Consider the following 18452-nt stretch of genomic DNA (forward strand, 5'->3'; position numbering starts at 1 on the left):
AGCACAGGCAAACAACTCCTTTTTATGACTCTCTCTCTCTTTCTGGACATGTCTGGCTGCCCCAGAGAGATTTCAAAAGTGTGTATGTTGTGTTTTCTCAAAGGTAAATGATTCATGGACTCGAGCTATATTTTCCAATTCCTTCATTCAGTACCCTTTACTATCTCCACTCATTTAAACTCAGGAAACCACAAGAGCTCGGCTTTTAAACTACCAATCAAGTCTAAAAATACACGGTCAACTACTGTTTTTGCAAATGTAAAAACTAAACAGATTAACTTTCAACTGCCACCAGTACCAAGAGCTTATTTTAAGTAACGATGTGCAGCTGGGCTATTTGCAGATTCACTACATCTGATACAAACAGAGCACACACCAAGAACGATGTAAAGAAAGCTCTTACTCTGTGCTAAAGCCATTTCCAGCAGGCTGGGCTGATCAAACGTTTTCCTGATGTTTCCAGGAATTCCTTACGCAGTGATTTAAAATCAATCTCCAAACCAGCCCAAGCAAACCGATTCCCGGGGTTCTATTCACTCTCCTCACCACCTCCGCCGAGTTCTCAGCATCTTGATCTCCTTGTAGGCAACTGAGGAATTACACATCTTTTCCACTCTTCAGAATTTGAAGATTTTCAAAATTTCAGACAAAAAGCAAAAAAAAAAAAAAAAAGGGGGGGGGGACAGAATCTGGCAACACTTGAGATTAAGATCCTTTTTGATCACTCCGCAGACATCCTTTTAAAGCTCCTCCTGATTGGATCAAAAACTCCTCTGGCAAACCTCTAGCAGGACCGAATAGTGACATAAATGTAAGCCCTCGAGTTATTTGTATGTAAATATGACGACCGCTCCGGTGTAGACTTTCGGTAATTTGATACCAGCGCTCGGTGCCTAACCGGGTAACCGAGACAGCCTGAAATCTCCAGAGCGAGCGAGCAAGCGAGGTGCTGTATTTAATTAGGAGGCGACTCTTCTAAAATATGAATGAAGAAACAGCCAAGCCAGGTACAGAAAAAACCTTGGGAAAAGAAAATAAAGACGTGGCCCGGCTGGGAATTTCAGGCAAACTTTCAACTTTGTTCTCAGCTGGGAACACCGGGAGCCTCAGTTATTTATGGTGCCTGTCAGGTGGAAGGAGGGGAAAAAAAAAAAAAAAAAAAGAGGGAGGTCCTGCCCTTGAGCAGCAGTTGTGAAACTGTAGCACTGAGGAAGCAGTAGCGATTCCCCGAACTAATAATGATCGCTGCTTTTCATCAAGAATTTGAACAAAGGAGCAGAAGTCATCACAAGCTGGAAAAAGCAACCGAGTGTTCTGCTTTGTTTCTGGCATAAATTATTTCAACTCTTGTAATCTACTCAAATAACTAGCTAGTTCTTCCTTGAATGCTGCCTGGGGAGCCAAACGGAGGGAGAGTTGGGGTTGGCTAGAGACGCCTGTGTTGCAATGGGTAGGAGGCAGCACAGAGGAGGTGTTTCTGCCACTTTGCTGTTAACATTGTTTCCTTCTCACGACTCATGGTCTCCCGAGCTTCTATTCTATGCTGCTCCACCCTGTTTTTGCTGGCAATGGAGAAAAAACTAGCAAAACTTCTGCATTCTCCATCCGAGTACCCTGGAGAGGCGATTTCCATTGCTTTTTCTTAGAATAGCTGGAGAATGAGACTGGAAAGTAAGTATTTGGAAACTGTCTTGCTGAATTAAGGGGTCTGCAGCACACTTCTGCATCCTGGCGAATCTACCCCCTTGGAATGTTACGTAAACATATAGAAGTTTGAACCTGAAGAAATGAAGCAAATGAACTGGAGAACAAATTTATTTTTCCTGGATAAATGAATAAATAAATGAGACTCATCTAATATTAAGATGATATGACACCTGGTGCTTTAATCTGATTAGTCTGATGGTAATCAATATTGTAAATACAGGCAGAGAAGCGAAGTCATTTATAATGCCGGGTATGTATTGACTAAACATCCCTAAGTAAAAGCAAGATTTCCAACTCTGTAAAGAATGGAAGGGGAAGTCACAGTTAAAGAGTAAAAAATGTCTGCAGGTTAATCTGTTTTCACATCTGTACTTAAAATCCAAGCTCTGCAGCCCAGCATTATTCAATGACTGTCCTTCTTAACAGACCAGCCTCAGCTTTTGTCCCTCCTTCACACCCACCCTGCCCTGTTATACAGAATTGTTTCAGTCCCTAGAATTCCTTAAAGGAGCCCTGGTGGCACAATGGTTAAAGCACTCGATTGGTAAGCAAAAGGTGGGTAGCTTTGAACCCACCAGCGGCTCCAAAGGAGAAAAGACCTGGCTATCTGCACCTGTAAAGATTATAGCCTACAAAACACTTCTAACTCTCTCCTATAGGGTCACTATGAGTCAAAAGTGGCTGGATGGCACACAACAACAGTCAGAGAATTCCTTAAGCTCTTAGACTTTGAACCTTTACATAGGAAGTACTTCCCTCCTGATGGAAACTTTTCCACTCTTCTTCACCTGAGTAATTTCTCCAACCTTTAACTCTTTCTAGAGCTCCTCCCACTTTCCACTCACCATATTGTTAAGTGTCCCTCATTTGGGCTTCCCTTATCAATGTGAATTGCCAATAACATCTGCTTCTTCTGTCCCTCTAGGCGGTGACAGCCTCTAGATTACGTGCCAAATTTTTCCTGGGTCTAGCATATTAGAAAACAAAAAAACTAACCAGTTGCCATATTAGAAGTAGCCCATAAACATTTTTGGAATTACTATTTTTATTGAAGAGGTTTTTTAATTTTAATTTTTAATTTACATGCCACAGAAAGAGCGTTACTTTCAAATGTTAAGCTTGACGACTGGTGTTCAGTAAATTTTCAATGAAAGTAAGCTTCCATTCTTCCTTACCCATACTTCTTAGACTTCAGAGAGGTCACTATGAGACTAAAGGAAGCAGGGTGTGGGGAGGGGGTGGGGGAGCTGTCAATATTATTTAAATCATTAAAATAGCCTTATTACATTAACTTGTTATGCATTTACCATTTTAGAACAGTGAAAACATTTCTTAAAAGGCATAGAATTTAGAAATAAAGGCAATGGGACTATTAAAATGCAGTTTTGAATATTAGGTGCTCTGGATTCAAATCCAAGCTCATCATTTAGTGGGTTGGTGACCTTTGAACACCATTGAACTGCTCTGAGTCACACTTTCAACCTTTATAAAACTGAGCTAGTAACTCTGCCTTAGTTAAAGGCTCCTTGGAGGTATTAAATGAGTTAATGCACAAAGTACTGGTTTGATCAGAGCTGTTACTATTATTTTATAATGTGGCTCACTCTCCTGCTACTATTTACTGGTAAACACAAACTCCAACCAGGACAGCAAATTGTCCATGTCTTCCATTGCCTAATACAGGGCCTGGCTCATCAGAGGTACCGAACAAATATTTGTTGACTGAATGAATGAATATACAACAACAAAACAAATTCATTCTTATTTTGAGAAACAAAGCATTCTACAACGATTGTATAGTACAGCATACTACTGTACCAAAAAATAGAAACTGCATGAATTGTTCTGAGTAAGTTGTTGAATTAAATCGAGTAACTTGTTAACTACCTCCGAAGGCAATTCCAAAATTATTTTGATTAATGACAGCTTTTGACCAATGGTATGAGTGTGTATAAGCCAACCAAAGCAATTCTATTAATGAACAACACTCATACAATATCATATATCCTTAGTTGAAAAGTATATATTACCAAGAGCCATATCTTTCCACTTAGTAAAAAGTACTTGCGGGGGTTTATGTCTCCTAGAAGTGTTTGGTGTAGTGGCATTACAGATGTGTTATAAATTTGACTATTTTCTGGCAAAGAGGGTGTGGTAGCTACTCTTCAAAGATGTTCTTCACAGGGACCCTAATGAACCAGGTTTCCTGGTATTCATGCCCTTTTGTAGTGCCTGCCCTTGAATGTGGGCTGGCTCAATTTTTGAACAATAGAATGTAAGGGAAGAAATTTTACATGACTTCTGAGCTTGGGTCCAAAGAAGCCTTGCAGTTTCTGCCACAATTTATTTGAACATTAGCTCTGGGGGAAGCAATCCTCACTGTAAGAAATTTGACTACAATGAAACTATTACGCTGTAAGGAAGCCCAAGTTAGTTGTGTGAGGAGACTGTGTAGTGAGAGAGAGACGACCCACTCAGCCCTCAGCTGTGCCAGCCATCCCAGCTGAAGTGTCTGACATTTGAATGAAGAAGCCATCTTGGACACCCAGTTATGTTGACCCTTCAGATGAGTCCAATCTCAGCTGCCATCTGAATGCAACTTCATGAAAGACCCTGAGGCCAGCTGAGCCTGCTTCACCCAGAGAACCATGGGAGATAATAAACCACTGAGTTTAGAGGTGGGTTGTTACATTGTATTAGATATCTGAAACAGTGACAAGGTCCAAAGGTGAGCCAAGCAGGTCAGAAACTGGCTGCCTAATGCATCCTTAATAAATTAGCATTAGCCCAGTGGCATGTTATATGATTAGTGTAGACAAAGTCCAGGAGAAGTACCATGGCAAATGCCATTATGAAGACCTCATCTATTTAGTATTGACTTTATGCTTTATGAGTGCTGATTTTCTTATTGTTAATCCATTTCTGCCAACAAAGTACCAGAGGCTAGAAAATGTTCAAACAAACCAAAAATTCAAAATGTACTTGATCCCACTATTAACCAATGATAAAATCTGTACGTGGGCATTTAACTTCAATTTTCCAACTATCCCTACTTACTGCTGTTGTTGTATGCTGATGAGTCAATTCCAGCTCATAGAGACCCTATACAACAGAGCAGTACTGCCCATAGAATTTCCTAGGCTGTAATTTTTATGGGAGCAGATTGCCCGGTTGATTCCCAGGTCTTTTCTCCCACAGAGCAGCTGGTGGGTTCAAAACACCGACCTTTCAGTTAGCTGCTGAGTGCTTAACCATTGTGCTCTCAGGGTTCCATCTTACTTCCTAGTCCTCCCTATGTCATGCTAGGTTAAGAGGTTTCCTATATGACAAACATTCAAAGATCCATAAATTCTGTCTTCTATGAAAACAATACAAAATAAAATCAGGAACAAAATAGAGATAAAGAGAATATAATAAATGATTATGGGGACTGTCCTCAGTGATATAGGTATACTGAACCTTCAATCCTTTATAGATCCTGAGTCAATGTGTCAATGCCAGTAATAGTGGAATATATCTGACCAACTTCCTTGCTATCTTTCATTATGCCCACCAATCATCCTTTTCATACTGAATAAAGAAAAAGTTCTTGGCCTAATCTTTAAAAGTATAAAAGTGTTTTCTTGTCTTAGGACTTAATTTCTCTCCATCTTTTTTTTTTTTTTTTTTGCATGTAATTTTGTTTTATCTTTTCTACCTTGAGACTATCATCAAATGTTATGGATTGAATTGTGTCTCCCAACAAGATATATGTAAGCCTTAGCCCTTATACTGGAGCCCTGGTGGCACAGCAGTTAAGCAACGGGCTGTTAACCAAAAGGTTGGCAGTTTGAATACACCAGATGCTCCTTGGAAACCCTATGGGGCAGTTCTACTCTGTCCTATAGGGTCACTATGAGTCAGAATCTACTCAATGGCAATGTGTTTTTTTTTTTTTAACCCTTGTGTTTGTAAATACGGTCTCATTTGGATATAGGGATTTTCTTATGTTAGTGAGATCATACTAGAGCAGGGTGGATTCTAACCCTAATCACTTCTGAGTGGTGTATTATAACAGAGAAGAATAGACAGAGACACACGGGGGGAAGACAACAGCCATATGAGTACCAGTCAACAATCAAAGGAACACCAAGGATTGCCATCTGACACCAGAAACTAGGGGAGAGAGAGAGGCCCACAGAATAATCTACATGGCTCAGACCCTCATTTGGACTCTTCAGCCAGGGTTTCAATCTGGTTTGTGCCCCTGCTGAATATTTGTATTTCATGCCCCAGATATACTAAAGCAGAATCTACATTTTAACAAGATCCCCAGGTGATTCTTATGTATGGGGCTCCTGTTAAACTGATTCACTAATTTCTGGAGTGGAAATGTAAATTCTCAGCAGAGGGTCAAACCAGAACGAACTGGTCAAAGTGCTGCTTTTAGCCTCCAGAACTGTGAGAAAACAAATTTTTGTTCCTGAAACCCATCTACAGGTAGTACTTTTTGTTATGACAGCACTAGATAACTAAGACACCAAGGAGTGCTTCTGTTGCTTTTCCAGGGATTGAAAGTCGTTTTCCCATGTGACTGGAGACTTGAATCCCAGAGAAAGTTTCATAATACCAAATTACATTGTGAGAAACTTTACTCAGAAGTGCTTAACTCCTGTGCAGTGACATGTCAACTCTCCTCAAGTTAGGTATTTTGAAACATTATGACATTGAAATTACTCATTGCTGTCTGGTTAATTCTGACTCACAGTAACACTATACGTTTCCAAGGAGCACCTGGTGGATTCCAACTGCTGACCTTTTGTTTAGTAGCTGTTGCTCTTAACTTCTATGCCACCAGGGTTTCCACATTGAAATCAGTAGTACAAAACACTTGCAAATTAATAGTACAAAATCTCAAATTACATGGGATTAAAAAAAAAAAAAGGCTAGATGAGAAAGAACGAAGAGGAACACAGTCTCTATACTTTAGTGATTCATTAAGAGCCAGTTTCTCAGTAGAACCCAGCAGAGTCTTGCAGACTAGCAGTTTAATGATTAGAAGTTAAAAGTCTTAATTTACTCTTGCTTGTTCTGAAAGAAAAAAAGAATGACCTTTCATGATCATGATATAGCAAAGAGAGAAAATGCGAGACTATCGGAAAAGTCATTTAATCACGTTTTAGTCAATGTCGTAGAATGGTAGAATTAAACCATGCCATTATAATCAACACTAATATTTATTGAGCATTTACTGTATTGGTGCTTTATATATATTATCTCATTTAATTCTTACAACCTTGTAAGACAGTGTTGTTGTCACCATTTTAAGATAAAGAAAACCCACTTCAAAGTGGTAGAATAAATAACCTAATGTCACGTAGGATATGGGTAAGAATGAGTTCAAAATCACTTGATTTGACTACAGAGCCCTACTTTTAACTACTGCAGTGCACTGGCTATAGAAAAATTAGAATACCATTGAACAAATACTATAAGAAATTGAAAACCAAAATGTAGGCTCCATGAGGGCAGAGGTTTTTGTCTGTTTTGTTCACTGCTTTATTCCCAGTACCCAGAACAGTGCCTGCCACAGAGTAAGTGCTCAATAAATGTGTAGAACGGATATAAGTTTCAGTGATCGACTTTGGAGAACTATATTCCTGGAGGAAGGAGAAGAGGGGAGACTTACTTTTTACCGTAAACTCTTGTACCTTGGGAATTTTGTACCATGTGCATCTATTACCTATTCAAAAAATGAATAAAATTAAAATAAAACAAAATACAGGGGCTACAGATAAACAGACAAAAGATTGAAGTTGTCGAGGATTTCATTTTACTTGGATCCACAATCAACACCTGTGGAAGCAGCAGTCAAGAAATCAAAGGATGCATGGCATTGGGCAAATCTGCTGCAAAAGACCTTTTTAAAGTGTTAAAAAGCAAAGATGTCACCTTTAACACTAACGTATGCCTGACTCAAGCCATGGTGTTTTCAATCTCCTCATATGCATGCAAAAGCTGGATGATGAATAAGGAAGATTGAAGAAAAATTGACGCCTTTGAATTGTGGTGTTGGCGAAGAATACTGAATATACTACAGACTGCCAAAAGAACGAAGAAATCTGGAAGAAGTACGATCAGAACTGGTATCTGGTAAACACGGAGAGGAAACTCAATGCCTTCCAGTGTTCATTTAACCTTACTTAAGAGATTGGAACCGAAGAAATACATGACAAGGTAAGAAGAAAGAGATGTACATTATTAATGTGGTACTTCTGGTAGCTGCCCAGTGTATGCCAGGATGGCTCTTAGAGGTTGAAAACAGTTGTTCTCAAACTGCAGTGTACATCAGAATCACCTGGAAGACTGAAAGGTTTTACCCCCTGAGTTTCTAACTCCTTGTTCAGAAGGACTGGAGTGAAGCCTGAAAATCTGCATTTCTAACAGGTTCTCAAGTGATGCTGATACTGCTGGTCAAGGGACCACATGGTGAAAACCACTGGTCTAAAGGACAGTAAATTTTACAGAATTTAGTGTATGTTTTCCAGGTGGGAAATATGTAATTAAACGATCACCTTCGGCAACTGAATTCAATTTATTGAGTGCCCAAAAAACAAAACCAAACCTTTGCCATCAAGTCGATTCTGACTCATGGCGACCCTTTAAGACAGAGTACAACTGCCTGATAGGGTTTCCAAGGAGCGGCTGGTGGATTCAAACTGTCAATCTTTTGGCTAGCAGCCAAGCTCTTAACCACTGAGCCACCAGGGCTCCTTATTGAGTGCAGTGCTTCTCAAATTTCAATGTGTACATGTATCACCTGGGTACCTTGTTAAATGCAGATGCTGATTCTGGAAGTCAGGGGTGGGGCCTGAGGCTCTGCATTTCTAACAAGCGTCCAGGTAACTGTGATGTTTCTGGTCTGCAGGCCACACTTTGAGTAGTGAGAGAGCAGAGCACCGGATTAGGACATTAGGATTAGGTTATGAGGAAAGTCAAGGACTGCTTTGAGGCATTTACTCTCCAGGAAAGAAATTAAGGCCAGGATACAAACAATAAGACAAATACTGGTACTGTACTTCTGCTAGCTAGGATTTATTGAGTATTTATTATGTACTATTTAGGTGGTGTAGTGGTTAAGTGCTATGGCTGCTAACCAAAGAGTCAGCAGTTTGAATCCACCAGGCGCTCGTTGGAAACTCTATGGTGCAGTTCTACTCTATCCTACAGGGTCGCTATGAGTTGGAATCGACTCGATGGCACTGGGTTTGGTTTTGGTTTGGTTTAGGCACTGTGCTAACTCAGCACTTTATATGTGTATCTCATTTAATCCTCAAGCCTATGAAGAGGGTACTATTATCTCCCTTTTATAGATGAAGAAACAGATTCAGAGAGGTTAAGTCATTTATCTAAACTCACATAGCTAGTTAGTAGTAGAGCTGGGATTATAACCGAAGCTCTTAACCACTATTCCACTATGGCAAAAGATACACAAGGGAAATTACAGTCAAACTATTACAAGAACTCAAGGGAAAGACCGTCACACTCAACTGAGCAGGTTTGGTAGAGGTCGAATGGAAGGTGTGAATTGAGAGGAGTGGAAATGTGAAGCTGGCCAGCCACCCAGCCAGAGGGCATGGCATGAGTGGGAAAGAATAGGGAGTGCTCTGAGAACAGCAAACAGCTAGGTTTACTAAAGGGATAGGCAACCCAGTTATAGGAAATGGGCTAGTGGGGCATATTATTTAGGACCCCCTTGAAAATGGATTATGAAGAAGCCGATTGCCATCCAATTGACAAGCAACATACATTCATCAGTGGGTAGAAATGCAATTACTTTGTTGACCATATATTTATTTTTTAAATTGACAAGCCAAACTCTCCTGCGTGAATTCTAGTTCTATAGTAGGAAGCATATAGTCATATACATCCAGCAAAAACAAAAAACAAAAAACAAAAAAACTAGCATTTATTAAGCACCTAGTAAGAAACCCTGGTCATGTAGTGGTTAAGTGCTATGGCTGCTAACCAAAAGGTTGGCAGTTCAAATCCACCAGGCACTTCTTGGAAACTCTATGGGGCCATTCTACTCTGTCTTATACGGCTGCTATGAGTCATAATAGACATGATGGGAACGGGTTACAGTTATTGCTGGTCACTCTTCTAAGTGCTTGATTTATGCTATTTCTCTTAATATTCACAGTAACTCCCAAACCCCAAAATTCCATGTGGTATTATTAATCCCTTTTAGAAAGACATAAAACAGCATATTTTATTTTTCTGAAGGTTCAAATAAAGAATGTAAATACAAATGACTGAAAATATTTTTCATGAATTCAAAACCTTAGTAAAAAATTTATGTCTGTAAGTTGGTACAAAAGGAGCCCTTCTGGTGGCACAGTGGTTAAAGTGTTTGGCTCCTAATTGCAATGTCAGTGGTTCAAACCCACCAGCCACTCCACGGGAGAAAGATGTGCCAGTGTGCTTCTGTAAAGACTACAGCCTTGGAAACCCTATGGGGAAGTTTTACTCTGTCCTATAGGGTTGCTATGAGTCGGAATCAACTCAACAGCAGTAAGTTTTGGGGTTGGAAGTTGGCATAGCCATTGTGGAAAACAGTTTGGTGGTTCCTCAAAAAGTTGAACGTAGAATATGGTACGACCCAGCAATTCCACTCTTAGCCATATACTCAAAAGACCTGAAAACAGCAACATGAACAGACATACATATATCCATGTTCACTGCAACACTATTCACAATAGCCAAAAAGTGGGAACAACCGAAATGTCCCTCAACTGATGAATGGAAAAACAAAATGTGGTATATATACAATGGAATATTAGTCAGCCATAAAGAGGAATGAGTCCTGATATATGCCACAACATGGATGAACTTAGAGGATATTATACTGAGCAAATTAAGTTACACACAAAAGGACAAATTCTATATAGCACCACTTATATGAAATATGCAATTATATAGAACTACAAGTACTTAGTTACCAGGGATGGGAGGGAGGGGAAAGTGGGGTTTTTTTGTGTAGAATGAATTAAATGAATGTTAATTTTGGTAGGATGATTTGGAAAAAGACAGTGAGAATGGTTATACAATCTGAAGAATGTAGTCAATTTTACTGAAGTGTACATATAGAAATTGAAGAAATATTTTATGTTTTGTTGTATGTATATTGCTATAATTAAAAAAAAATTAAAACGTATGTGTCATCAACATTTAGATAACAAATTTTCAGCATGGAGGATCCAAATGACTATATTTGCTCACATGACTTTCCCTTGATCCTCCTAATAGTTCATTCTCAAAAAAGCAAGGAAGCAGTACTGGGAAGGAAGAGAAAGTATCAGGACTCTGATCCACTCCAACCCTTGGAAACTTTAAAAGTCTAATTCTATCCTAGAGTTACACAGTAGTTCTGGGACAGTGAGTTAGAGTCCATATCTTTGTTTAGCCTTTCATTTTGCAGTTTGGAGCCAGAGCTTGGATTAAGCAAGTTTTCCTGTGAGAATACTCTGGGAGACTGATGGAAGGGGGTGGTGTGTGAACGAGGGAATTGTGCCGTCTGCTTCAGGAGGTTCAGTTCACACGGGTAGTGCAGGCCCTTCTCTGTCGGGCCCATATACCAAACCAAAACCAAACCCGTTGCCATCGAGTTGATTTCCAGTCATAGTGACCCTATAGGACAGAGTAGAACTGCCCCATAGTTTCCAAGGAGTGCCTGGTGGATTCAAACTGCTGATCTTTTGGTTAGCAGCCATAGCACTTGACTACTAACCACTGGGTTTCCAGTATGGGCCCATATAGGAACCCTAAGTAATTAGTGGTTACCAGGGCAGAAGGGAGGGGGACACTGGGACATCTAGACTGCAGGCTGAGAGAGAAGTTGACTGCCCGATGCCCCGAGGTAAAGAATGGAGTGAGCTCTCTTTTCTCTCCTTTCACTCTCTACCTGGTCCCTCAGTCAGGAATAAACAGATGATGGGTTTTACTTTAACTCATTATTTTGCAGGAGACAAAAAAAATCCTCTTTTGTTTTAAGGAGCAATTCCTGGCAGCAGTGGTTGTTCTTTCCTAATATAAAATAAGTACTAGAATATAATATTTTCTTACTTTCCTTCTCTAAATGTGAGAACTATGGGGTAAATGGTTAGGTGAGCAAAGGGCAGTACAAACAGTTAACACACTAGGATGCTCACTGAAAGGTTGGAGGTTCAAGTCCACCTAGAGGTACCTCAGAAGAAAGGCTTGTCAATCTACCCTGAAAAATCAGCTATTGAAAACCCTACAGAGCACAGTTCTACTCTGACACCCATGAAGGTTGCCACGAGTCAGAGTCAGCATGAGGGCAACTGTACTGGTTTTGGAAGGTCAAAGCAGCTTGCTACCCTTTTAAGGTGTTCATGTACATTTTAGGAGCCTTGGTAGCGCAGTGGTTAAGAGCTCGGCTGCTAACCATACAGTTGGCAGTTTGAATCCACCAGAAAATGCTCCTTGGAAATCCTATGGGGCAGTTCTACTCTGTCATATAGGGTTGCTATGAGTCAGAATTGCCTCGATTGCAACTGTCTTTTTTTTTTTTTTTTTGCGGAGAGGACATCTGCTGTGTTCTTTCTTTCATTTCTCTAGCTCTAGGTGCTTATGTTGTTGTTATTGTTGTTAGGTGCCATTGACTCGTTTTCAACTCAAAAAGACAGCATGCGACAGAGCAGAACTGCCCCTTAGGGTTTTCTTGGCTGTAATCTTCATGGAAGCAGAGAGCCAGGTCCTTTCTCTCATTAGCCACTGCGTAGACCCTAACCTTCTGGTTAGCAGCCAAATGCTTAACCCTTTGCGCCACCAGGGCTCATAGATTTTGGCTTTGTGGGTAGGCAACAAATCATCTAGCTTGATGGTACAGTTTGTATACCTCTTCAACAACAACAAATTACTATCACCCCACAGAACAAAGGACTCTTTCTGCTCAGGCTAATTTTTTTTTTTTTTTTTTTTAAGAGTACAAAATCAATTTGATTCTTTACTCTTAAACATTACTCTGTTCTTTGTGGCTAGATGTGCTTCTTTTTAAAACTGTATAGCAGTTTACTGCTCCTTAATCCAGGCTAGATATAGTTTCTAAAGTCAGCATGGATGACTCAGGGTTGGACTTTTTCCAGACGTAGTAATGAAAAACGTCCCCCGTGATCTTGGCTGGGTTAATAAACAAACCCATCCCAGAATGGAAAAAATCATTCAGTATCTTTCCTGCGAAGAGGTTAAAAAAAAAAAAAAAAATACAGTATTTGGGCAGCCACTATAATATTTTCATATTCTTGTGGACAGTCTTTAACCCTAATCCATGAAATTTCCCTCAGTCATCTAACTACAATTAGACATACATTATATTTGACTTGGTAAATTGAGCATAGAAGTCTAAAGACAAAATACAGTTACAAAGGAGTAAATGCTCACTTGCACTGTTTTCATTATCTAAAATCTATCCCACTTGCAAAGAAGTCTAAGCGATAAATGAATTACTAATTGCCAACTGGCTCTGCGAAATCAGGCACAAAAAATATTGGTTTTTACTTATGGAGAAATTAGGTTATCTAAATTCAAGGCAGCAGAGTCCTGCCAACTGGTTTCTTTCTTCCCCCCTTTATTTTCTGTCATTCAAAATTAGCTATTTGTCCAGCCTCAACTCCAGATCCAGACCTTATTATTCTTGGCTCTTCATTATCTAAGTATATCAGGATCTTGTGTGTGATACAATAACATGTTCGCTATTCCCAGGTTAAGGTTCATGTATACTTTGTGGGCAAGGATTTGGTCTCTCTCTTCTCTCAAAACCAATAATGCGTATTGGTCTATTTATCTTTTCAGTCTATATCGAAAAGATGTATAGAGAAAAGGTATAGACACCCTGGGCCTGTTCACAGCTCTCATCCTCATCGCTGTTCAGGTACTTTACGTTAGGGCTAAATGTAAATTAGGACTAATAATATCATGAACAATACTCTCAAGTACTTTGAGATAATTAACTAAGGTAGAGGGAAAAGGTACCAAGTAACTTACATTTACTGAGATCTTAACACACGGCAAATTCTGGGCTAAACCCTTTACATACTATCTGTTTTAAAACTTCGATAACCCAAGAGTTATGGGGCTCTTGTCTAAATAATCAAACAACTTCTAAGTCAGAGTAAAGGTTAAGTACATGGATTTGAATATCAAGTAGAGCACATACTTATTGTGTGATCTTGATCAAGATTCTTAACATTGCTGAAACTTATTATCCACATCTATTAAGTGAGAATAATAATGGACTCTAACTTAGAGGATCACTGCGAGGGTTAAATGAGATAATACATGAAATGTGCATATAGCTCAATGCCTAGCTCATAGAAAGGGTTCAAAAATGGTAACTACCATACTTATGATGTTGACAGTGTTTATTTATATGGAGTCCTGTAGGAAGGCCGAGAAACAAACAAACATGGGGTGTAAAGCCAGCAGATGCATTCATTCATGACTACATTAACGTTTATATTTTTAAAAGATTGCTATGGGTGCTGTGCAGAAAGCTAACTCAATGAGGCAAGAGTAGAGGCGGAGGCTAGTAAGGAGGCTCTTGCAGTATTCTAGGCGAGGGATGTTGGTGGGTTGGATTAGGGTGGTGGCAGTGGAGGTGGAGAGAAGAAGAGGGATGCGAGACATATTTTGGAAGTAGAACTTATATGACCTGCTGATGGACTGGAAATGCGTGGTTAAAAAGGGGAGATTACACATAACTCACAGGCTTTGGCTTGGGGATGGAGCCACACATACTAAGACGGAGCAGGGTGGGAAGAGACACTGTTTTGGAGGAATATGTTTAGGACACGATATGTTTAGATCTCTGTGAGAATCTAAATGAAAATGCCAAGGAGATAGCTGGATAAGTGGATAGGATGGGTGCAGATCACAAAACAATTCTAATTCCAAAGACAGGACATCAAAGATAGGATGGATTCTGGTTCAAAATAAAGGCCCAATCCCAGTCCACAGGTATTTTTCTTTAACTGGAAATCCTTTTAAATTTACTAAGTATCCTTTGAGATGCAGATGTATCTTGGGAGAATCATTATTAGCAAGCTATTCATTCAGTACTTAACTTAGAACTGTCTCAGTGAAAAGGGGTTTAATGGAAGGAAAAAGGAACACGGCAGGCAAATTTTCTCCATCTTGCCTGTTTTCTGAAACCTCTAAAACTATATTTCCCTTGAATCTATCTTCATTGCAATGTAACCAAACAAATATGTATTGAAGATCTGCTGTATGCCAAGCATTGTACCAGGTTCTGTAGATAACCAAGAGATAACAATTTAGTCTCTGCTTCTAGTATTTCAAAGTTATCATCAAGAATTTATCATTGAAAATTGCTTTGAATGCAATGTAATTCAGTGTAATGCAATGTAATCATGCAACGTCCATAGTTTATCTGAAAGGCCAACTGTAAGCAGAGAAATATCAGGCAAAAGGCTAGATGGTAGTTATTTTAGAAGTATCTGTAAAATGGCAGAAATTTCAAGTGAAAAATAATTTTCTGCTGCAACTAAGAACTGAAATGACAAACACCACTACCCCCTTGGACAACCAAAGGACAAGCTAGTCTCCAAGGCCTCTTTCCAGATCTATTGAGCTAATAACACCATTGTCCAATTTATTTATATATTTCCTGGGTTATTTGGATAGCAGGATGGTCCTAGGCACTTGGAAGGAAGAGGCTCTGATAGAGTATTTTCCTGGTAGTTTTCTTGATATCCAGCTTCAAGTTTCCCTAAGCTAATTCCTTCTAACTTTTTTTGAGTTTCAGATTGTGCCCAAATTCTTCACTTAGATTTTGTTATTTATTCTCTCCTAAGAATACTACCACATGCCCATTAAAACCACTTTTGAGTTCTTAAAATCTATTCTAAGTTACATTTATATTTGTTTTTACTTGAATTTCCATCTGGGTTTACATATTTGTTTTGCCAAGATGGTCAGAAGGAAGTTTAATTCATAGCAGTCTCATCGAGGTCTTTGAAAAATAATTATTATTACTTTGTGGTAATTTCTAAGAGTATGATTTGTCTTTTTCCTAAACACACTTTTTTGGGGAAGCTTAAAAAATATATACATTCTTGGGTTCTGTACATAAGAAAACAGATTAAGTTAGAGTAGCAATGTAAGAGATGATACAAAACCACAGAGTATGAGATCTGTCTTCTAGTCCAGCTCTGCCACTAACCCAGCTGGGCACGTCATTCATGACTTATTCAGGCTCTGCTTCCTCATCTGTGTACGGAGGGGATGAGCTACGTGATTCGGAGCAGCCCCTTTCAGTTCTGGGATATCTGTGGATTTTAATTTGCTGTGGTTTCCACTGGGCACTGAATCTGGCATAAAGGCGAGCTGAGTGTGATTCTCCTTAATCCTCATATGTCACTCGAATAGCTATTCACCTTTCATTGCTTTACCTTAGACTGTTACTTACTTGATAATTATTTCTACCTAGTGTCTGAATTTGATCCTGAATAAGACTGTGCAGCCCTATCACATAGGCAAGAAGCTCAGAATGAGAGAATTCTTCCCAACGAGGCTTAGTCTCAACTACCTGTTCAGTAGAACCATCCTTCCCACAGCTGACCTGTTGGTTCTTTTCATGGCTTGATTTCATTCTCTTTATGTTTCATCTAGAGCTCTTTAAATCGGTTACCATAATCCAACCATCTAGAATTCTGCAAGCTAAATAATGTTTTATACCTTTTCTTCAATTTATAAAAAATACATTTCATAGGAATTTACGATTTAAGATCAGAATTGAACTAAAGCCAACTGTGAAATCCCAAGCCAGGAGAGAATATGAACCTTAATCTCAGTTTTCTTTCCTCCCTTCCTTCCTACCTCCCTCCCTCTCCCCCCTTCTTCTCCCTTTGGGTCTAAAAGCTGAATTTCAAAATGTAGAAATCTAACTGGCTCTAGAATCAAATCTGTCCATGTTCTGGGACAGAATATAGTGGGGAACACTAAGATGTTTTAAAGTTAGTTCTGGTCCTCTGAGCAGCTCAGCTTAGCCCCCACCTGCATAATCCCCAAACATCCCACTGACGTTAAGTCAATTCTGACTCATAGCGACCCTATGAAACCTGCCTTAGACAAGGCTGCTTTATCTCCTTCTAACTCTTTGCTTTCTTTGTTCCACTCTCTATCTTGGCTCTGTTGTTCCCTAGATAATTAATTTATTAATTTATAACACTCTCTTGACTTGTTTCCCTTAATTTTTTCCTGAAAAATCAATGGAAACATTCTTTCACCTATACTCATTTCTCATAATAGATGAAAGAGAGCAGAAGTAGGAAGAACAAAAAGAAAAGGTAAAACAAGAAGGAGAAGATAATCTGCTCTTGATGTGTTCCCTTAATATTTATTCTATTTTTAAAATTCAGGATTAAGACTCTAGCCCCCCATATTACAAACCCATTCTTCTTTTCTTTCTTGAGAAAAGCTGGACATGTATACTGCTTATTGTTTTACTTGTTTTTAAAAGCTGCTGATATCTTGGGAGACCAGTGTGATGACCTCCTCCTAGTTCTTATCAATATTTCACAGCATGCTTTTGGCTTTGTGGAAATAAACATTTGCCACAACCCCACAAGACTCACTGGAATGGGCAGTACTCTGGCTTCCACAATGATCATGCCCCTGTATCCCTTGTGCTGACAAGGTCTAGCACCAAATCCAACTAAAGTGACAATCAACACTTTGGCAAGACTATCAGGCAAATGAGTCAGAAGTAAAAACTGTCATTAAAGTTGTAGGGGTTCTTTCAGAATTAAAATTCTGAAACAATTTGTTTGAGGATTTGAAGTAATATAGAAATGCTAGTTTATATGGCAAAGAAAGACACAAGTACATGATAAGGCAAACATGGCTTATTAGAGCTCATATAAGCAAATTTAAGGAATATTAGCTGACAACAATATTAATATGAGTCAAATTAAATGTATATAATAGCCTCAAAAATAATCTTAGTTTTCAGTGATAGATTTTTAATACCTACCACGGACAAAACAATAGCACTGTTATTCTCTACTTCAGTTGAACTAAATCTAGAATACTGTGGTCAGTTCTGGCCACTTCAATTTGAGATGCCTAAATGTGCATAAGAGAGTGGCTAGGATGGTCAGGGGAACAAGTGTGAAATGTGTTCTCAAAATCTGAAGGATTGTTACATAGAAGAAACAGAGTGCATCAGAGTCTAAATCAATGAGTTAAAGCTAGAGAAGGTGCAATAAAATGAAGAATTTTCGAAGTCAGAGTCCTCCAAAATGGAATAGTCAGCTTGGGGATTAGGGAATTTCCATCAGTTGAAGCATTTGGGCAAAGGAGCTCCTGGGCAGAGGATTCCATAGAGGTGTATTAGCACTGGATGGTTGTTCAGACTGAGCAACCTTAAGTAATCCCTTTCAACATTAAATCATTCTACGCGAGGAAATTAAAAGCCACTGGACTCCAGTAGCCCATGCTACACCGATAAAGAGCTAAAAAGTTTAAGGAAAAATTGATAAGCCAAGAATTAAAAAAAATTTTTTTAAATTTCAAATTATCAAGTTCAGATAAATCTAAAGGAGATGATTATCATTTGTAATCAAACAGCTGTATTAATTATATTCAAATTAAGAAGTTCAAATTTTTCCCCCTTTTTTTTTTTGAAATTATTTCATTAGCTATTCATATATATAAGGTTGTTA

General features: G+C 39.0%; 1 protein-coding gene across 1 annotated transcript in view; it reads right to left on the minus strand.

Moving 5' to 3' along the window:
• The window catches only part of ANK3 (ankyrin 3), a 713581-nt gene that overhangs the window by 102219 nt on the left and 592910 nt on the right, over nt 1-18452 (minus strand). The gene's annotated exons all lie outside the window — the stretch shown is intronic.

This window comes from Loxodonta africana, chromosome 16 (assembly GCF_030014295.1).
Source record: "Loxodonta africana isolate mLoxAfr1 chromosome 16, mLoxAfr1.hap2, whole genome shotgun sequence".
Classification (NCBI taxonomy): Eukaryota; Metazoa; Chordata; class Mammalia; order Proboscidea; family Elephantidae; genus Loxodonta; species Loxodonta africana.